This window comes from Oreochromis niloticus, unplaced genomic scaffold (genome assembly GCF_001858045.2).
Source record: "Oreochromis niloticus isolate F11D_XX unplaced genomic scaffold, O_niloticus_UMD_NMBU tig00007353_pilon, whole genome shotgun sequence".
In the NCBI taxonomy this organism is placed as follows: Eukaryota; Metazoa; Chordata; class Actinopteri; order Cichliformes; family Cichlidae; genus Oreochromis; species Oreochromis niloticus.
Genome location: NW_020328510.1, coordinates 59,102 through 66,224, shown reverse-complemented (window position 1 = coordinate 66,224; position 7,123 = coordinate 59,102). Strand labels below are relative to the sequence as shown.

The following is a 7,123-nucleotide window of genomic DNA, read 5'->3' as shown; positions in this document are numbered from 1 at the left end:
GACAGCTCACCCAAACAGAGAAAAACATCTTTGCTAAAGGTTTGAATTTTGCTGTGACGCCAAGACAAATCCCGCTAGTGGAACTGATCACAGCCACAGAAAGAGCAATTTGAAAGAACAATATTGCAGACGTGGAAGCAGAGCAACTACGGGCAGACGTTTCGGTCTGTCTCAGCAACGCAAAGCCCCCAGCATCCAACATCAGCATGGAGGAGAGGAAGGCACTCCCATCACATTATCATCCTTTAGGCAGACAAAGGTAGGTGCACAGTTTTGCTAAACCAGCCAGACTATCATGAGAACATTTCGTCATTGCTCAGTGACGAAAATACTTATGAGCCCCTAGGACCCAGGAAATGGTTACAGGAAGAGGGTGATAGACTGTCTGAAGTAGCAGGTTAGCCTTCTTAGATTGTGACATTTCCATCAGTAATGGGGGACATCTAAAAGCTGATGTGTACCATAAACCTACGCATACGGATCAGTATTTAAGGTTTGACTCTCATCATCCAATGGAGCATAAACTGGTTGTCATCAGGACGCTACAACAGAGAACGAACACCATCCCCACAGACACAGCGGCCAAAGAAGCAGAAGAACATCACATCAAGAATGCCCTGAGTAAATGTGGTTACTCCAGCTGGACTTTTGTCAAAGCTGGGAAGGCACCTAAAGAAAGCTCCAGCCGATCCAGGAGAGAAGGACAGCTGCCTTCTCGAAAGCCTGTAGGGATCCCGTATGCATCAGGAGTATCAGAACATTTGAGATGCATTGTTTCTAAACACCACATCTCTGTGGCTTGAATTTACGAGAACAAACGTTATAGGATTTCCTTACCTGGATACCTGGATTACCTTTAAGACCTACCATAGAACCAAGTCCGCCAGAGCTTATATTATATTTTTACATGCTGTAGTGCCATTTTTGTTGATATACATCAATACAACCATTATAACCCAAATTTTAATAATATGTATGCATTAAGTGCATAGTAAGTACATAAATTGCAAAAAAGTGCAATAAACTACAAAAAATTTGAAAATCGTTTTTGTTTTTTTAACATATATTTCTAGTTAGAGAAATTTAAGAGGCTTATCCCTCAAAACTGTAAATACAAAAAAGTTGCACAAACTAGTTTCCCACCACAGGAAATTTATTTTAAGTGTCTTCATAGTTTTATTTTTGAAATACACCAATTTTCATATACTGCAGGAAAATCGAAAATAAATATTATAATGCAAATTTGCGAAAAAACAGCATATGCATCAAAATAAACTATTTCCAGCAGTGCAATATGAGTCCTAAGCATCCCAGAAACGACACAGAAAGTCATAAAGTCAAACATAACTTTTAAAAACACAAGTATAGGCTCATAAGCCCCTGATGGTAAAAGAAACTACATTTCCGCAAAATGACGTCACTTCCGGTTTCGGGCAGATCATGGCGGACATGCGATAGTTCCGCTGATGGAGTAGGAAGTGTTACGAACAGCTGATTGGATCGGCAAAGCGTGTTTCTGGAATATTATGTTTTTGTTGCTGCAAGCGCTTTTTATGCAGTTTTTGCAAAGCTATATGTGGAAGGAAACCGTGACCTAGGACAAGCTGATGGCATAAAATGTAAGTACAACTCCTCCGGTTTCATATGCAAAAAAAATTATTGCGCTAGCTTACATGGTTGCAGTGCTACCGGGATTTAAAAACAGTTACGCACAACAGAGCGTGCCCGCTCCGACCGGCTTTAAAGGGTTAACACAATCGTCTTTGGTGGCATCTTTGCTTCTGGAAATTATACTGGGATAGTTCCTCCCTCCAGCACTCCACGGTCACAGTCAGTTGTTAGCGGGAGTAGCATTCATGTGATCAAAAAATACACCAGTGGGGAATTAGCATCTCTAAACAACAAATCAGAAAAGTTTGATTTTGCAGGTTGAAAAGATTGATCCAATCACTCTGAAAAGACTTTCTAACAGCTCTTCTCCCTTTTAATGTCTCACAAAAAAAGAAAAACATCCCTGCTCATCCTAAAATAATATCAATAATTATTTCTGCAGATTTGTGGAGGGGAATTGGAAGCAGGAAATCGCTGCACGTCAGCAGGTGAAAAGAAAAGAGAGGGAGGAAGTTAAGTTGGACGTGTGTGTGTGTGTCACAGAGATCACACAGCTGAGGCATGTGGAGGTGTACAGCACATAGGTGTTTTGACTGACAGCTTCTAGCTGTAATCACGTGTATGATTGTTTCCACATGTGAAACGGATGTAAAAATGATTGGATGAAAAATCCCCCCGTGGCCGGCAGTCTGAATAAAGGCTGTGAAGTCGTGTCAACATGGTTTCAGTTATCCTGCAGGAAAGTAAGACTTTAACTTTTTATTTGATACATCAAAGCGTGAAGGTATGCAAGAGGGACTACTTTTACACGCATGTAGACTATTGTACTGATGTTTCAAGTATATTTTTTTTGTCTCTAACCACAAGATCAGATGTTTTCTGATAGTGAGTGAGGGTTTTTTTCCAGAGAGAGCAAATGTTTTTAATATATTGATCATTTTTGAGCCATTTTAGTTCACAATGGAGAGATCTGATGAAACTAAAATAATAATTTTAGTCAATTTTAGTCCATAGAATAGGCTGGAAAATCATGGGGAGACCTTTGCCTGTTCACATTTCTCTCTGGTGTGATATCACACCCCCATTGTGCCAATGAGTTTAATCAAAGGATGAAAACAAACATTTTGTACCTGAAAAACTATTGAGTATGGATGCAGTCATTTTGTAAATGATTCTGAAAAAAAAAAAACCCTTTAAAAATACAAGATAAATAATTGGTTCTCTTATATTTTTTTTTATTTTTAACATACAGAATAATTAGCTAGTTCAGTTACAGAGCCAATGCATAACACCACCCACCTCAAAGTGCTTTATATCATCAGCTAGGCCATACAATACCAGAGAGAAGTCCAAAAATCACTCCCATTTAATAGGAAGAACCATTCAGCAGAACCAAGCTCGTAGGTTAAAGAAAAAACATAAAAGAGGAAGAACAATCAACAAAACACAGACTACAGGAGAGAGAGGGCATTGTTAATGACGTTCAGCAGTGGCACATAGACACGTGGAGAAGAAATGCTGTGTCCATCATGGGAAGGCCTCCAACAGACTGATGTAAGATGCATAACTAAGTGATGTTTCAAAAAGGAACACTTTAAGGCTAACCTTAAAAATACAGGGGACGTCTGTCTCCTGAATCCAAAGTGTAAATGGTTCTACAAAGGAACCTGAGACTTGAAGGCTCTGCCTCGCATTCTACTTTTAGAGGCTCTAGGAACGACAAGCAAGCCTGTAGTCGTTGATCAAAGTGCTCTACTGGGATAATATGGCACAGTGAGATCTGTAAGTTATCATGGCACATGATAATTCAAAACTTTGTATCTCAGGAGAAAGATTTTAACATTAGAACCACCTGTGTAATACTGTGTAGCTGACCTACCATAGATGAACACAAGACTTTGACAGTGAATTCTTTCAGGAGGTTGGAGCGTTCATGGATTGTTGTCAGCAGTTTGTGCCGTTAACACAAGGGACACTCCACAGTCACAGTAACAATAAATGCCAGAACCATAGACTGCATATAAAACATGAATGTAGCTTTGGCGTTTGGAAAGTGAAGCCAGTAATTCAGCTTTCAGTATTCCTGATGGCCGTGAGGAGGGAACTCATTTGGTTTCGAAAATAATTCTTCTTCTATGGAAGTCTGGAAAACAAAGACTTTGATCCACAACCTCAGGAAACACTTTCCTGATGAATTCGTGGCCAGAGTCACTAGTTTCAAGTCTTATTTAATACAATGTGACTTTCATTGTATAAATTATGTTCTCCTTTGTGTAACTGACAACTTGCAAGCCTTTGAGCGTGTGCCTCAATTAAACAGTGAAATCCACACTCACTTGTCACATCCCAGATTCAACATGTCTAGACTGTCACGGCAAAAGTGCACAGCTTGAGGCTTCATAACAAGTTTTTGCAAACTAATGGATGGACTCACAACAGTGACAGTCTGTGGCATAATGTTGCTTTCTAAAGATATGACCGGTGTTTTCTTTTGGCTTTTTTTTATATATATATATTTTTCTCATTTCTCATTTTTTTCTGAATTACAATATATGAGATTATTTTCTTGTTCATCCCATAAGAGCACTCAGTTTCATAACAAGAAACCGAGGGTTCTTCATGTCTGGTTCAGACATGAAATTAATCAAAACATTGGTCCAACTCATGCATTTGCCACAACAAAGAAGGCAGATGTTGTAAATTCTCCTCAGCATCAACTCCACATGCCATCGTCCCTATTCTTCATCTCATTACTTGGCATATATAATCTCTGGTTGTACTGTGGCTTTTTGGGGCAGGGAGACAGAGTGAACTATAAAGGGTTTTATACAAGCTGAGGAGTGGAGTTAAACTGGAAGGCAGTCTGCATGTTTGTATGGAAACAATTCTTTCATGAGTTGCAATTCTGTTTGATTCCAGATGTAAAAAGCCACAGGGAGAGAAAGATGCATATCAGTCTTGACACCTAAATCCAGGATGATGCTGCACTTGAAGTGCTATCCTAACCTCACCGAAAAGACTACATTTAGCAAAAGTATTCTCTGTGCATTTCTTTTCCTAAGCAATAATGATTCTGAACAAGCAGGATAGAAATTCTTCCAGTTATATTAAAGGATCCACATACTTTTTTGGGGAAGAAAAGTGAGTTAGGTAACTTTAAACTTTGCATATTTGTTGGTGTAAGACAGGCTGGTCTGAGTATTTCAGAAACTGTTGATCTGCTAGGATTTTCCCACACAACCATCTCTGGGGATTAAAAAGAGGAACATATGCAGTGAGCAGCACTCCTTTGAGTAAAAATGCCTTGTTGATGTCAGAGGTCAGAGGAGAATGGCGAGACTGCTTCAAGATAATAGGAAAGCAGAAATAACTCAAATAACCACTCATATCAACCAAGGTGTGTAGAAAGACATCTCTGAATAACACATTGAATCCTGTAGCAGATGGTCTACAACAGCAGAAGACTACATCAGGTCCCACTCCTGTCAACTAAGACAGCACAGGCTCACCAAAATTGGAAATTAGAAGACTGGAAAAACAATATGAGCAACATTCAGAAGGTAGGGTCAGAATTTTGCATAAAAAACACGAAAGTGTGTCTCCGTCATGCCTCGTTCAGGCAGTTTTGCTATACTATTGGCTGTAAATTACTTCAGGTGAATGGAATGTCTCTAAATGCTTATCTCAGCCAAAAAGCTAAGGATTTTTTTAAAACTGTGAATCATGCAAAACCGCTCTGGTAAAATGCAGGAATTGTTTTAAAAAAGGGAAATGAGCATAATAAGTTCCCTTTGACAATAATTTTTTTTAAAAATCACAAATTATTATGATCCTACTTTAAGTCTAATCTCTGTACTCAAGTAATTACACTAAGTCATGCAAATGTTTTGTGTTTGTTCTTGACAGGGAAGCACGTTTTCTTTCTGGCTGCTTCTCTGTGGTCTGACCAGAAACTAACTCATCCTTATTCTAGAAAGTGAACCACAACATGTGGCAACAGAGCCCACAAACATGAGCTCATTCCTCTTGAGGGGAAACTAGCAACTGAAAAAAAACAGAGATAGAAAGAGAGAAAGTCCCAGTGTTCCTCTCCACATCCATTTGTCTTTGGACTACATTCCTGCTCCTCTTCCTCAAATGAAATGGTTATCCCTGCAAACAATGAGAAGACTGAGCTGCAGGAGCATCTGCAGCATGTGAAGTGGGACATGAAACAAAAATTGGCTCACAAGGTCGAGGTCAACTTCAGCATCAGCACATTCTTTGAGCCAAGGCGTTGGAGAGAAAGCAGGCGCGAACTGAAAGTGGCCCAAGTCTCTTCCTAACATGCTTTTATTTCCCACATACTTCGTGATCAGCAGGCCTCAGTATGTTATCAGGTAATACTGAGACAAACAGCTGCTTACGTGCTGAAATGTGGATGTATTATTTGAGAAAAGCATTACACATGAATCAGAAGAACAATACATTTTGACCAATAGGCTAACAATTAAAGTAAACTCATCAGTATTAAAAATACAGCTGGAAAGGTGAACTGTTCCTACTTTAAGAGCAAGTGCAGGCAGATATGTTGCAAAATGTATTTACCATCATAATTAAATACAAAAAGAAAGAATGTGCAGAAAAAATCTGAACTCTAAACTCACACCTATGATATTAATTTAAAAATCATAGTTGACCTTTGAGTTATTGTAACAAAAAAAGGAAAAAAAGTCTTTTCTGTGGCTAAGTCCTCAATTTTCCTTTATACCTTGTAATGTTGTCAGTCTCCATATGAGTCACGTTGACCACGTGCTGTGTGCTTCATGCTTTGCTCTGGAATGTCAGGTTTCAAATTGCATGTACCTGATATTGCCTTGCCATGCCATGCCAGAGATATAAGATTGTGTGTAACTGTAAAATCAAATGACTATTATTTATTTGCAATAAAATAACATAAAACACACACCAAAGTACACACAGGACTTTTTATTAGTAAGTTACAATGCGGACACATGCACTGCCAAGGACATTTAAAAAAAATAATACTATGACATTTCATCATGTTTCAGTTAAACAAGTTAAGAATCAAGCAGTTAAGTAAGAAAAGATTTTTTCTGTTTATAACAATTAGAACATGTATGATTGAACACAGAAGAAACATGCACTTTACTGCACTGCAACATAGAAAATTATCCTAAGTGTAGAAAAACATATCATTTTCATTTGACAAACACTTGATGATACAAATGTGTTTGCAGTGACTGACTCACCCGAGTTTCTTCCAGAAGCCACAGGTTAACAGGTTAAAGGATATTGTGTCACACAGCATGTTCTTTGGAAACTTGTTCAGCGCAGTGGTTTGAGAAAATATCACAGGCTGTCTGAGCGAGCAGGGTTTCCTTGATGTCATACCCCTCCAGAGGCAAGTGCGGTGTTGGTGGTGCATCACGGTGTAGTGTGATGTACCGGGTTGTCAAAACCGGCTGCTGACATGACAGAACACTGCCCTCCTGCACCAGCCCAAAGGCAC

At 39.0% G+C, this 7,123-nt stretch overlaps 1 long non-coding RNA gene across 3 annotated transcripts; it reads left to right on the top strand.

Annotated features, from left to right (window-relative positions):
- Positions 1-1,281: 1,281 nt before the first annotated feature.
- On the top strand, positions 1,282-6,904 carry LOC109200729 (uncharacterized). 3 transcript variants are annotated; one of them, XR_003218239.1, is made up of 4 exons: positions 1,282-1,619; positions 2,054-4,752; positions 4,837-5,171; positions 5,518-6,904. It is a non-coding gene; the product is annotated as an uncharacterized LOC109200729 (long non-coding RNA). The 3 variants fall into 3 exon arrangements; XR_003218238.1 differs by having other exon boundaries at positions 2,054-5,171; positions 5,585-6,904; XR_002060872.2 differs by having other exon boundaries at positions 2,054-5,171.
- The last annotated feature ends 219 nt before the right edge of the window (positions 6,905-7,123 follow it).